At 38.8% G+C, this 14,426-nt stretch overlaps 1 long non-coding RNA gene across 1 annotated transcript in view; it reads left to right on the top strand.

The window, feature by feature from the left end:
* The window catches only part of LOC114012144 (uncharacterized), a 41,505-nt gene extending 39,980 nt beyond the window's left edge, over positions 1–1,525 (top strand). The window contains exon 3 of the long non-coding RNA XR_003554442.2: positions 986–1,525. This is a non-coding gene — a long non-coding RNA (uncharacterized LOC114012144). The remainder of the gene's footprint in view (positions 1–985) is intronic.
* The last annotated feature ends 12,901 nt before the right edge of the window (positions 1,526–14,426 follow it).

Genomic DNA, 14,426 nt, shown 5'->3' with positions numbered 1-14,426 from the left:
CATAGGATAACAGGATAGCATTACAAGATGTTGACAACACAATACACATTGAGGATGTCATTATTCTATCCTACAGTGAATTCATTCAGTATCATTCACCCCTTTTCTAGGTACATGCAAATTCCTTTGCATCATATATATCTACTTGCATTCAAACACCAAAGCATGCATCTAAATAATATACAAATATTCCAAATATTATAGAAATGATTAATACAACAAAAATCTGTTTTAACCATTGAAAGTTAGGTAACCAAGAAGTCAACTTGTTCCATATTTCTTCAAATCCCCAAGAAAGATCATTTTTTCTAATCTCCTGTAGTACTCTGATTTGTTTCCAAATTTCTTCCAAGTCTAAAGTCATTCTCTGGTCATTGTCTATATATGTGCAACAACTTGCATTTATTATTGCGCACACTCCTCCTTCTTTGCTAAACAACATATCAAGTGCCAGCCTATTTTGTAGAGTTATTTTTGAAATGCTTTTGATTTCCTCTTGTTGTACCCGTACGGCATCAATAGTAAATTTCATGGCAATTTCCATGGTAGCAGAGAGGTTCACTAATGCTTTTTCTAATTCATTTACTCCTAACCATGGTAAAAACCAATGGGCAAAGCTATGAAACCCCGTGGGTTTTCCACAATAGGGTTGGTCCGTCGTTTGAATCTTTTTATATATGATCTAATGAGTCCTTGTGTCAAATTGTAAGTTATAGAGATGTGTGGAAAAACAGGTCCCATGGCACACTCACCTTGCCAACCTAGTGGTAGAACTTCTCAAGCCTTTTCTTCACATAACCGGTACCATCCCGTTCCCACGGGAACGGGCCACCCTTTAGGGGGGTGGCTTTATTTGTTCTCCTGGTTTGACTTATATTCCAAAGATTTACACCTCCATACTTCCAGTAGGAAGTACAATTAGGGTACCTTCCTATGAAAATCGTTTTCCCACACCTTTTATCAGTCGCATTCCCTCCTGTTTCAGGTTCGGTGCTATTCAGGGAGCATCTCTGGACACAAGGAACACCTGTACTAGAGTTTAAAGGACTTTCAATATCTAATGACCAAAACAAATCCTTAATTTTCAGTTGAGTATATTCTGAAATATACCTGTATATTTCTGAAAGCTGTATGTATTTCGGATTCGTCAGCCTTTGCATGCTGGTATAGAAGAGTGCGATCTCCTCCTCGCAATTCATCCCGAATAGTGGAACTCATGGGATATCAAAGGAGAGTGCAAGAGACTGTTCTACAAACAAAAGGAAAATGTTGATCTCCAGCAAAGTTACCATGTGACTTGTTATTCGTTTCTGTTCATCTTCCTCACCTTGTGAAGAGAAATACCCAGGACCAGGCACGGACTATCATGGAGGGAACAGATGGAGTTACCACCCCAACATTATTCAGGACTGTGCTGGATTCACGAGTGAAGAAGTCTGTTTTCACATTACATGAGACTTTGCTTGACTGTTATTCTGTTATTCAATTTCTAGTTCATGTTAATAAATTGTTATTTGTTGTTTACTGATTGTCAAATGGTTCATTGAAGTTACCTTGCATCAAACACATGGTTTCCAAAATAAACCCAAAGGGTTGGGTAATACATATAATAATAACCTACAAAAACAAAACCTAAACCCAACACTTACAACTATGCATTCCACTTAGGTAATAAATGAACTATAAATACTATAGTTTCTTTAAACATTCTTTTTTTTTTTTTTTTTTTTAATATATGCGTCACTATCATGGCTAGACTATAGGGATTTCACTTGCGCGGTCTTTCCAGATTTTTCCAATACATTCTGTGGGGTTTAAAATTGCGCATGCACACGTTCAAAGGCATACACGATAAAAGATGGCTGCTGAGTGTCCAGATGAAGTCCTGGACCCATTTCCCGAGCTTACCACTCCGGTAAGTTTGTTAATGGTAACATTTATGGCACTATGGCCAAATGACAGGTCCTTGCTTTCAATGCAATGTTTTCTCACCATCAGACCGCCACGTCACCTGCCAGGGAGGAAGGCTCTGGAGTGCGCATTTCCCCCTCTGAACATCCCGTAAGGTGAGTGTTTTTTAAACGTCTAACCTGTATGGTTCATTATAAAGGGGAATCAAAACCTTTTTTTTTTTTTTTTTTTCATTGTTTAGGCAGAGGGTGAGTTTTTCTACTGTCACATGTCAAGAACTTATGGTAGAGGTGGAAAAGTATAAAAGACGTTACCACATCCTTGTCTGTGTGTTCCTGACGGTTGTTTTCTTTGCTATTCTATTTGTATTCTTAATCAGCCTACATTGTTATATGAATTGTTAATAGTTAATTATTCCCAGATTCTTGTTTGCTATTAAATTGTTATAGTATTAACTATATAATCTGTATTGTCGACTGTACATTTTGGCGTACTACTCGAATTTGTTTAACACCATTGGGTGAAATCATAGTAGCAAATTGCATGTTAGTTATAACGTGTTGAATTAATCTTATAAAACATGGAACAGCATATGGCAAAAACAATAAGGTGGCTAATCCACATAACAAATAAAATAGGATTCGTTTTACCCAGGGGCTCCCGAGAAGCCAGGAAAACAAGTCCAAGTCAGTATTCGTCTTTCCAAGTTCGGACGGGAACATGGGCTAACTTCCCTATCTCTGATGTGATTATCTCACCATTGTCATCAATTTTCAAACAACAATTGGAAACATTTACTTTACCACAAACACTTCCTTCTTCGGCTAGCAGGTAATCAAGAACCATCCTGTGTTGATAAATTGCATTTCGTATTTGAGTTGCTTGGTCTGTTAGTAGTAATTTCCAAGACAGCCTGTAGACGAATGATACGAACCAGATTGTAGATAGGTTCTCGAGCACCGTTAATGAGTTCATTAGGATTCCAAGTTGCAGGTCCATAATACTGTATGATACGTTGGGGTGTCCATTCATTTAATAAATATCAGTACCCCCCAATTCTTGGGAGTCTGGAAAAATCAACTTGCCACTGTTGCCCTGGCTAATTTTCAAACACATTTCACATTGCTGAGTCACCTGTTTTATTACAGTATACAAGTTCTGCCCTATCAATTTCTGATTTAGACTTTTATATAAATTATCAGCTCCCCAGTGCATCTCATTATGTTCTGTTACGGCTGTGGTCCATATTAAATTGGATGGTACCACTATACGACCATCCCTCAAATAAGTCCACTTATTTATTTTTTATCATTCATGTCCTGAATTACCTTTAAGTTTTCTTTAGAATAATTTGGCTCCTGATCTGTACTTACAGTTTGGATTTTACCGTCTGGTATTAAGGATAATTCCTCCTTTCCTACCTCCTCTGCTACTTGTATGGCTTCATGGTCGGCCAGGCAGTTTCCAATTTCCAAATCAGTGCCTCAATGGGTCATCTTATGTTCTTCCTTCCTGGATGACCCTCTTATAACAGAGGGGGCCATTCCTCACATCAAGGTCTGGCATGGCACATGTTCCCACCGCTCAACGCCTGCTGGGTTGCAGCCAGCAGCAGAGCTCAAGATCCTTCTTGGTGGCAAACACAGAGGCCAGCCCAGTCTTGCCCTTGATTGTGGTAGGAGGCACCTGACCAACCTTATTCCTTGTACTTCGTTGTCAATGCAGAGTTTCATCTGCGCATCCCATAACAAGTCACTGTCATGGTAAAACACACAGATTTACATTAGTAGAACTACTACAGAGTGTATTTTATTTCAGTTTTTCTGCCAATATTCCCCACAGCCTTGCTGACCAAGGGATATTGTTTTACCTGAACTAGGCAGGCCTTCCCCTTATCATTTTTACTGTAACAGGGAAAGCATTTTTTCCTTACCTGGAATTTATTTCCAGATATACCTGGTTAAAGATTTCTTTTACTTCAGGGAGGTCCTCTCTTCAACTTAAAGATTTTGGTGAATTTGGCATTCTTATTTGCTTTCTTAGTTTGTACTTTAAAGGTTTCAGGATATTTTCCTGGTGGTCGGCAGTCCCCACAACTGTAACAAATTCTGTTCACTGAAGTTTAACACCAAATAAGTTGGTTTTGTATTCACTAAAAATTCCACCTCCTTTTTCCTAATCCCTAGTTCACCAGAACCCCTTGTTGGTTCTTTAGTTTAAGTCAATCTCACTTCCAGTGTCCACTTTCCCTACAATATGCTCATTCACTTCTGCCTGATATTCATCCTTTGTCTCTGCTTCATCTCCTCTATCAGTTTAGCACGACCCAGCTCTTCTTCTCTTACCTTCTGTACACATCCCCTATTCCTTCTATCAACTTTTCTACATCACAATTACCTAGTAACAATCAACTCGAGCCTTTATCCAGTCCTATTCACAACCAACTTTCCAACATCTAAATTTCCCCATCAAAGATTCACCTTTATTTTCCTCAGACCCACTGCCTGCCCTAGAGGGGCCGTTACGGGTCCTGTTGTGCTGCAAATGCTGCAGCAATTGGGGTGACATTGTCAGGTCCTTCTGCTCAATCCTCAGCAACAGCAACCCCCTCCTCCTCACCAGCAGAAGGGTTCGGGGCCGGAGATGCTCTTCCTGCTCTGCAGGTTACACAAGCCTGCCTCTGCAACAGCACTTCTGTTTTAACTCTTTCTGACCCTGAATGCAAATCTGCTCCTTGTTGCTTTAAGTCTGTGTTCTTACATATCAGCCTTCGCAGGCAAACAGCAAACACCCTGCCATGCGTCCCGCAGGACTCAGCCGCACCTTCGAGGGGGTACGGGCGTTTGTACAAACTCACCCCAATACTTCAACACTTTCACAGGGTCTTTGACTCTCCACCCCACCCCCCACCCCCGCTTCAGATCTTACATACGTTAGCACAAGTTTTTATCTTACAACGTGTTTCATTCTGGTTGCTGCACAGAAGGAACCACAACCTGAGCTCTCTTTTTTTTTTTCTTTTTTTTTTTTTTCCCCACAAATATTTCAACAAGAACATCTTTCTAGTTTAGGTCTCAGGGGATTTTTTTGTTTTTGGTTTTGGTTTTTTTTGGGGGGGGGGTTTGTTTGTTTGTTTTTCCCTATCCTTTTCTATAGCCATAATCAAAGGTCAGGTGGTGTTAATCCCACACTCCTTCTGTCACACAAACATATCAGCACACATTACTTCATCCCATTTTCCTCTCGCCTCAAGAATAACATTAACTGTAATAAAACATTATAATTCAGTGTCCCATTTAAGGGCCATGTCTCTCCGTCCCCCAGCTTATACAGGGGCCACCACTGATTGCAGTACTTAACCAAAGTTCTCTTATTCACGCTTCCCCCAGGCTGCCCCCCCATTTCCTTCCAGTGGCTTAAAACACATCCCAACGGACTCTTTCTTACTATTCCGCCACTTTGTTACCTCAATCGCTATCCCAGCCACAGACCACTCTAATTTCACTTACAGCTCTCTCTCTTATCCCAAGGCGTCCTAACCTTACAGTTAGGGCATTCCATTTCTTGTCCCCACCATACACATAATAACTCTTTACACCATATACACTTCATAACATATAGAGGTTCACGTTCATCCCTCGGATGTTCAAGACAATAACCACATACCAACATTTACAATATACTTAATACAAAAATGTTCTCACATTTCCAGCATAAATGAGTATAACAATTATTAATAACCTTATAATTATTAAAAGGCCACTTTTCTCCGCATTCCAGCTTATAAAGCTGCCACCGTTGATTACAATATTTTATCAATGTTTTCTTATTCACGTTCCCACCAGCAGATCCTCCAATATCCTTCCAATGACTTAAAACACATCCTAAAGGACTTTTCCTTAAAATCCCACCGCTTTGTTTTCCTCCCATTTTCCACTTCACACTAACAGAATACACTTAACACTTACAAAATGCAACATGCAGGTACCTTTCTACAGCAGCATCAAAAAGCCACTATTATTCCCAAGAGTATAGCCAAAATCACAATAACGATAATCAAATTCCACATCCAGTATGTCAGAAAACTCTAATAAGCAAGATTACCAAGAATATAGCCAAAATCACAATAACGATAATCAGAGCCAAATTTCCATACCCAGTAAGTCAGACAACCGTAACAGGCGAGACCGTACCAAACGAGCCCTATAGGCGAACTTGCCAGGCTCCAAACGGCAACTGAATGCCAACCAAACGGCAACTGAATGCCAACCAAACGTATACTTAAGGTGCTAGCCACAAAAGTATTCATCACCCTGCAGAAGTTTAACTTTTGACTTACGGGCAGTTCCAAATGACCGGTCTACCAAACAAACAAACCAAAATAAAGAATACCGTCACTTACAGCAATGGGGTCCTTGTCTGCCGCCGCAGTGATCCCTTGAGTCAAGGAGTCCCTCCGGGAAATCCCGGGGGTACCCTAGGGAGTCCTATCCCCAGCGGGTCCTACAGCCCGGCAGAGAGGTGTCCCATCTGGGTCGCCAGATTGATTTAAAGAACAAAGTAAAAATTGCTTAGTGACTAAGTATCCTTTATTGGCAGCGCTGGATGCACGGGGGATCCTTCCACCTAACGTGCATCCAACGCTGCCAATAAAGGACACTTAGTCACTAAGAAATTTTGACTTTGTTCTTTAAATCAATCTATAACAATCGCATTTGGTGTAAATTATTGCAGCTCAGTTGACTGCTGTAAATCAAAGCTACTTTGAAAAAGCCAAAGACATGCCCAAGCTTTTCAGCTTTTTCATGATCATAGTAATGTGCTGCTTCGAATATTTGTATCCTTCCCTATCAAAATAAGGGGTATGATTCAAATATGTTTGTCCTGGGGCTTTGGGTTTTTTGGCATAAGTTGATGTATGCCATAAATACTCAGTGTCCTCAATACAGATTTTGCTATTTTCATAAGCTTTATATGTGCCTTTCTACTGTAAGTTGGGATTCCTTTGTGCTTTGTTTCTAAAATCTTTAGAAAAATCTCTGCCACATCCCTTCAATTAGAATATGAAATGACTTAAAATATTTAATATCCAAATTCTATCTCTTCAGAAGAGCAGATTATGTTTCTGTTGTCATGACCCATGTAATTATTCTGGATTGCTTTAAAATTTCCTTTATATGTCCATATGTCACTGTTTTTTAACTAATGTTTCTGTCAATACTTATATTTCTAGGAATATAGTTTTGTTAAATTCCTTTACATCACAGCCATAAAAAGTACTTTCGTCTTTGATCTTTGTTACAACAGTGACAGTTGCCTAAAGTATAAAAACCTGAAATTAAGCAGGACCTTAATCAAGAAATGTTCTCTGAAAGCTGAACCGGATTGTAATGTATGGTGTTGAAGGCACTGACTATTTTTATCCAGATTTGACTAACAGTTTTGTCAGAAATTGCTAGGTGTTGAGACTGTGAAAGTCATAGCCCAAGCAGTTCTCCTCTAACGTAGAACTGTGTGGTTTGCTTAGCTTAATCTACAATTAAGGAGCAATACTAGCTCTGAGGTTAAACTATTCATGTACCAGACCCTGAGTAAGACTCTCTCAGTCCTTCCTGGACTGCTCTTCTGCAAGTGTCTTCTCCGTTGAGATTCTATAAATTCTTATCTTTCTAAGTACTGTTTAAACTGCAGTACTCTGTCAGGCAAATCTTTTTTTTTTTTTTTTTTCCCCTCCCCATGTTCTCCATTCTGCTCAAAGTAGATGTGTTAATTATTAATCCATTTCTCAGGCAGTTTCATTATCTTTTCTGGAGAGTTCTAATAAGGCTTGCTGGCCACTCTGACTAGTCATAACATCCTTGTATCTGTCTCCCTTTCTGGTAGATTTTCAGCCTTCATGTCAACCTGCTAAGAGGGAAATAATGCTTGAGTATGAAGATTCATAACTGATTACTATCTTACGGATGCTTGAGATTAGAAATTTTGTAAGCCGCTGAATGCACCTTGCTATACTGCAAATTCATGACACTTTATTCAGCTCTTCCCACTGTCTTGCTCACGCTGCCAGTGTATGTGCAATGACTTGTTATTCAGATTCCTTTGTCCTGTAAGGTGAAACTTTCATTTGAATGCTCACTGAGTTGAACTGTGTCTTCTAACATTGCATTTGAGTTGCTGCATCCTCAACAGATTCTCATTTCTCCCTCGCCGATTACTAACCCCAGCCATTCATGTGATGATGGGCTGTGTTTGTTTTTTCTTTGTACAATGGTTGACTTGTAACTTAAAATATCAGTGTTATCTGTGACAACCAAATCTGTTACTATGTGGCTGATAAACCAGATTATGTCCATTGCCATGTTTGTTCACATGGTGAAGTTTCACAGCAATGGCAAATGCAAGGAAGAGGAAGACTCTGTATGGTAGCAGCAGCAGTTAAAGCATTTGTTCAAGTTTGCATTCCCATTCAAAACACAATGTCTTGATTTAAAATCCCAACGTTATTAGTTCGGCCTGCATGCCAGAACTTTGTGTGGTGTTCCAAAGCCTCCCTAAATTTATACTGACTAATCCTGTTTCTCCTCTTTCCCTGGCAAATGCAGGTGCTTAACATGCAACTGCATTTATCATCACAGCTACAAAGGAGGACAGTGCTATTACCCCACTTACAAATTAAGAACCTGAGGCACAAGTAAGAACAATTACACACCAGAGGTCACACAGGAAGTCTGTGGGAGATCTGGAAGCTGAACTCTAGTCATTCAAGTCTGATGTTAGAGACCGGAACTTTCCTCTTTGATGGAGGACTGAAAGTAATTCATCAGATTTAATACACTTAAAGGAATTTGGTGCTCTTTGATAATTTCTTCTTATTTCCTATGCAAATCTGGGTAATGTATCAAGTTAAAGTCCAGCCTATTTTTCTTTGTTTTATTTTTTCCTTTTGTATTGACAGCTTACCTACCAAACTACTAAGTTTATTAGTAGTTTATTATTATTAATTTTCATGTATCGTTGCTTGTAGTGGTAAATGTCAAATATTATGCTATTCTCTTTGCCTAGATTATTAACAGAAGTCAAATCACAAACAGGTTTTCCATGAGAAACATGGGCTAAGCCATCAGCCTTTTTCTTAGAAAATACTCTCATGTTCTTAACAAGGTCACCAGCATTTTGGGACTCCTAGACTTCTAGTGCAAGAGAGTCCATTGTTTACAAGTAGTATAAAGAGATTCATCTGCTGTGAAGCACAATCTACAACACCATGTAAAAAGCAGACAGGAGGGCCCTCTGTATTGAAAAGATCCTGCAAGGACCATGTAAGTCAGTACTGAAAAGATGCTAGGGTCATCTCCCCAGCTGCATCAAATCACTATATTATGACTCTATAGCAGTCTAGCTATAGAGTAATAGTGTAGTCTAGCAGTCTATATTACGAGTCTATAGCAGATAAGTAGATGAGTTGTGTTTGGGGTTTTGTTACATCAAAAAAGTCGCTGAATCACCCTCCCTTTAGAGTATCGGGTCTCTTGTATTCAAAAATAGGATGAGTTCTATAAGCTAATTTGTCCTATTTCTTCCCTAACTTAAAATGTAACACTTCAATGAACAATTCTGTTGTTGCCATTTATGTGATTGTAATAAGGCAGCCTGTCCCATTGAGGACCAGTTAGGCTGTAAGCAGCTAGCTCTGCACTAGAAACAGGCATGTCTGTCTGTGGCCAATTAAGTATTAAATGGGTGCAGCTGAACATGGGGACAGCGGTACAGCAAGCAGAGCTCCTTGGGTGAAAGAGGAAAAAAAGGAAAAAGGAGACAGGAGCTCCTCTGAGCAGTGAAGGGGGGTGTCTAGGGAAAGTACCCTTTAGGGACAGTGTTCATGTTCCAGGCATGGGGAGAATATATTAGCAAGCAGATGATACTAAGTTTTCAGTCTTTGTAGATGCTTCTGGAATCTTGAGATAAACGGCCTTTGATATTACTACAGCATAATTAGAGGAATTGGGAGAGTAGTGAGAAGCAGCGTTGCTTAAAATGTCATCTCTGTACAGCTGTATTCTTAGTATGTCTACAATTCTAGTCACCTGTCAAGGCATTTTAACTAGCATGGTAAATTCTAGCCTAGAGTTCAGATGGAGATTTGCTTGTTATTCACATAGGTATCTCCAGCTTAAAAAAAAAATATCAACAAATGGCTGTCCACTGAAACACTTTGTCTTTCCTTAGCCTATAATTTAGAACCACAGTTGTTGGGTTCTAAACAATTCTCAATTTTTAAATGCCAGCTTACTCCTCAGAGAGTATCTCAACTTCTCTTTAAAAAGATATGTACCCTAAAAAGAGGTTTGTGCATCAAACGGTTTGTTTGTGCGATTATTCAGTCGTCATACCTGAACAAGACAGACTTCTCAAGTAAAAGGCTTACGGTGTCAGAGGACATTCTGATAAATATATATTACCTCTCCTTCTCTTAAAAAAAGACCTGTAAAAGAAAAAAAACAAAACCAACTGTGACTGTGGTTGAATGGCAAAGCTGAGCAGGCTTGTAAGCACTAACACATAATTTTCTGACTACATGAAATAGCTTCCTTATTCTTAAAGTGCCAATTATTTTTCCTTTTTTAATGTGGCAACTCTTTTTTTCACTTTCAGTTTATTTAGGAGGAATTATCAGTATTAAGAAAGTATTTATGTCTATTATGAGAAATAGCTACAAAAAAAATGAGACAAATCCACCTGTAGCTTAAGCCAGACCAGATCAACTTAACACTGAAGCCACTAGAGGGACCTCCAGGAACAGAGTATATGAAAACATTTGCGAAGGCTATTTTGAAGTATTAGGTGTTTTTGAAGAAAAACAAAAAAGCTTTGCAGGTCAAACAAATTGTCGTTTGTTTATAATGAAATAATAAATCCCTGAAATAATAGGAAATATGAATTAACTAATTACCTCATAGAGTTAGTCAAGAAAAAGCAACTTTTTTTCTCCTGGTGGGATACGATTTTGGAGGGCTGTTTCCTCTTTGCTGAATTAGTGAAGTTAGCACATCCGTTTTGAAGAGGCTTGTAACTTAGCAGTAAGGTTATAGGTTCCTCTTTTGAGGAGTACAATGCAAACACAGTTATTCTCCTTTCAGTTTCTGAGAAGAATAGGATTTGGGTGCAGACAGTCTGAATTCAATTAAGCTTAGTTTCTGACCGAATGGCACTTTGGCAGAGCCCTCAACTTCAAATTTTAACAGCAGTTTAATAACCTCATTAGCAAATGTTAATGCCTCAGCATGCATGCAAGTGCTTTCTAAAAAGTAGTTATGCTACCACTTGGATCGCTGGATTTGTAACTGGCAATCAATGACAGAGATGACAAGGGCACTCAGTGTTCCCTTTTATACTTGGGCAATGCTCTAGAAGATATTGTGATGTTCTTCACACACAAAGTTTTTGGGCTCAGCAGAGCACAAATTCAGCAAGCTTTAGCTTAGTTGCTGTAAAACATGAAAACATGCTAATATAAGCAACTGAGCTTCTGAGACAATGAAGATGAGGACACAAAGACAAGAATTGCAATTAACCCAATTAGCAAAAGGTCAGGGATGGGACTAGAATTTGGCATTAAATCACAATTATGGAACAGGTTAAAAGAATTTTTACAAGACCTTAAATTATGTTGCATTGTTTAGCTTTACCTGTCAGAATGGTACTAGCGAAATGCAAACTCTACTTTGTGAGCTGAAAGCAACCTGAAATTCCAGTTTGGCAGAGCTGATTGTTGCACAGGTCTCCTGTGCTCTATCCACTGAGTTTTATAGTTTCCATTTTGTTTGTGTTGGGAGGTTACTTGTTGAGGAAAAAAAGGCATAGTGGCAGGGGAAGGAGACCTTGCTAGTACTTTTTCTGTTATTCTTTGTTGGGTTTTTGTTTGGGGCATTAGAAGGTTCTTTGACAAACCTTCACCTCTGTCACAGAGTTAGTATTACCTTCCTCGAATTGCACGTGTATAACCTCCCACTGAAGTTTTCTGGTGAGCTACCTGCGATTAAGACACATTCAACCATAGTTACATTTAACTGGCAGACTGATGATTCCCAACATCAGAAGTGGGTTGCCAAGTGGGCCCTGCTGAAGAAGGATGATTATCTATCCCATATCATTCCATATGTGTGAAGTAGGATATTATACATTACAGATTAACATGGTCACAGGCAGGAAGTGTTCCTTGACCAGGAAGGGATTTAGTGATAACTAGTTTCTTTCTCAACTGCTAAGAGTGAAACCCTTCCTGAAATACCAGAACATCCTTTTATTAAACACAGTCCCCTCCATAAGTAACTACGAAGCAAAACTTTGGCAGGAGGGTGCGGATTACAGAATTTTGAAAGTTCAGTTAACTTATTTGGAGCTTATTCAGCAGTGTAATTTGAAACTGATTTTAGTCTGAGAGGATTTGTGACTAATGCGAGGAGGAGAATTTTCTTTTGATGCAAGCATGTGATGTAAGAATCTCTTAATTTGAAGAATGCCATTAGTCACTCTGCCCTCAGATACCTTTGTGTGTGTAAGAATATGCATACTGTATCCTGTATGGCATTATGTGAGTAATCAAATACCTGTTGTCTCACATGCTTCTGAGATTAAAATATACCACATCTGCGTTAATGATGAAAATCCATGTTGTAGTGATTTGTCAGCCTCTTTATAAAGTTTTCTCCTTTGGAGTGATACTTAGAAGAATCCTTTTTCGGTTATGAAAACTGCTGAATTATTAACCGCATCAAAGAACTGGGGAGGATGGAACACCACAGGCAACTGCTGAAAGAGACTGGAGAGAATACATATGCATGTGTGTACAGGTGTGTCTGGCTGTCAGAAATTGTAACTGAGATCTTCCAAAGGTACCCCCTCTTTCTTTCAAAAGCTTTAGATTTTTTTTTTTTCCTGCTGACACTTTATTCAAGATTTCCAAGTAGGTTGGGAGCAGGAAAAAAATTGAAGTCCTGCTTCTAAACAAGTAAATATTTAGGACCTGAATTCTTCAGAATCACTTATACCTGGAACCTTTTGGTCAACCAGCAACAATAGCAAACAGAACAGGCTAACATTGTAGAAAAAATTTGGATCTTTATTGATGTAAGCCAAAATTCCCAATGGCTGGTACTGGCCTTTCATGTAAATGAATGTTCATTAAAAAAAAAAAAAAAAAGAGTCTGCCAAGTATTGTTGCAGACATACACTCACTCAGTCTTACTTGGAAGAGTTTTTACTTTTATTTTTTGGATACTCTTTTTGTTGAAGATGAAGAATAGAACTATTGTTTTAAACAGCAGGACTAATCCTATGGACAAATAGCAATTTTTTTTTTTTTTATTTTCCCCACCTTGCAAGGTTTAAATTGAAGTTGCAGAGCACTTAAGCATTTAAACATATGCATAACTTTGAACACATGAAAACAAAACAAAAAAATGGTCTAAATATATGTTCAGAACCTTTCTTGAAACTTTGCTTTAGGACGTAAAACCTGAACATTGGTAGACAGTAACATTGTTTCCTGGAAGAGCAGGAATATGCTTTAGAAACCTATGAAATAATATCAAAAGAGATTATAAACACAGGCATAACCGTAAGTAAGATAGCATTCAAACAGATAATGTTCATCAGGATTGTCAGCTGCTGGACTGGGTAGCCTCTGAACTCCAGTTACCTGGTACATGCTACTGTCTTCTACAATGTTACTTCTCTCTGCTGACAAGATTCCTAAACTTACCGCATCCACAGTCAAAAAAAACCCAACAACAAAAAGAGGGGATAATTAAAAGCCAGTTTAAACTTCTGAATAGAAAGTTATCTGCTGTTTTCTGTCTTCCCTCTTTGGCTTGAAAGAGACTGAAGAAGAGCAGACTGCATAAAACACCTTTCTAAAGCGTGTCTTTTTTGATAATAACTAGTCCTTTTATGAAGTGATTCATTAATGTGGTCTGACTTACGATTGATCAACTGCTAACTTGTTAGGTTGCTGCTGCTTTGTTAATTTGTTCCAAGAGGAATGTGGGTTTCTTTTTGTTTTTCCAAGTCCTATTCTGTCTATAGATAGTTAATTTGCCACTGAATTAATTTGTCATTTCAGAATAGACAAGGCTATGTTGCCCAGTTTTCAGGAAACAATTTATAGACTGCATGGTCTGGGACATACTTTGCCTGTGGACAAGGCTGCTGTAATCTCTGTAATTCTTAAGGATGAACATCTGTGTCTTTCTGTGCAGCACTTGTCCTAATTACAAGCAGCACTGTACTGTGGTGCTTCTCAAACGAATGGCAAAGGTGTCACCTTCCCTAGACATTCTTACCCCGGTAATTCTTGCAGGTGCTACTGCTTTTGTTGACTCAGAGAAAGCCTGGACAGTAACAGTTAATAGATGCCTAAATTGCAGGTAGAGCAATAACACAGTAACTCTGGATCTTCCCAATCAAGGAAGCTGGAATGAATTCACTTGAAGGAAAAAGTGAGCTGAACTAACCTG

Source organism: Falco peregrinus, chromosome 9, assembly GCF_023634155.1.
Source record: "Falco peregrinus isolate bFalPer1 chromosome 9, bFalPer1.pri, whole genome shotgun sequence".
Classification (NCBI taxonomy): domain Eukaryota; kingdom Metazoa; phylum Chordata; class Aves; order Falconiformes; family Falconidae; genus Falco; species Falco peregrinus.
This window is presented reverse-complemented; position numbering and strand designations above follow the sequence as displayed.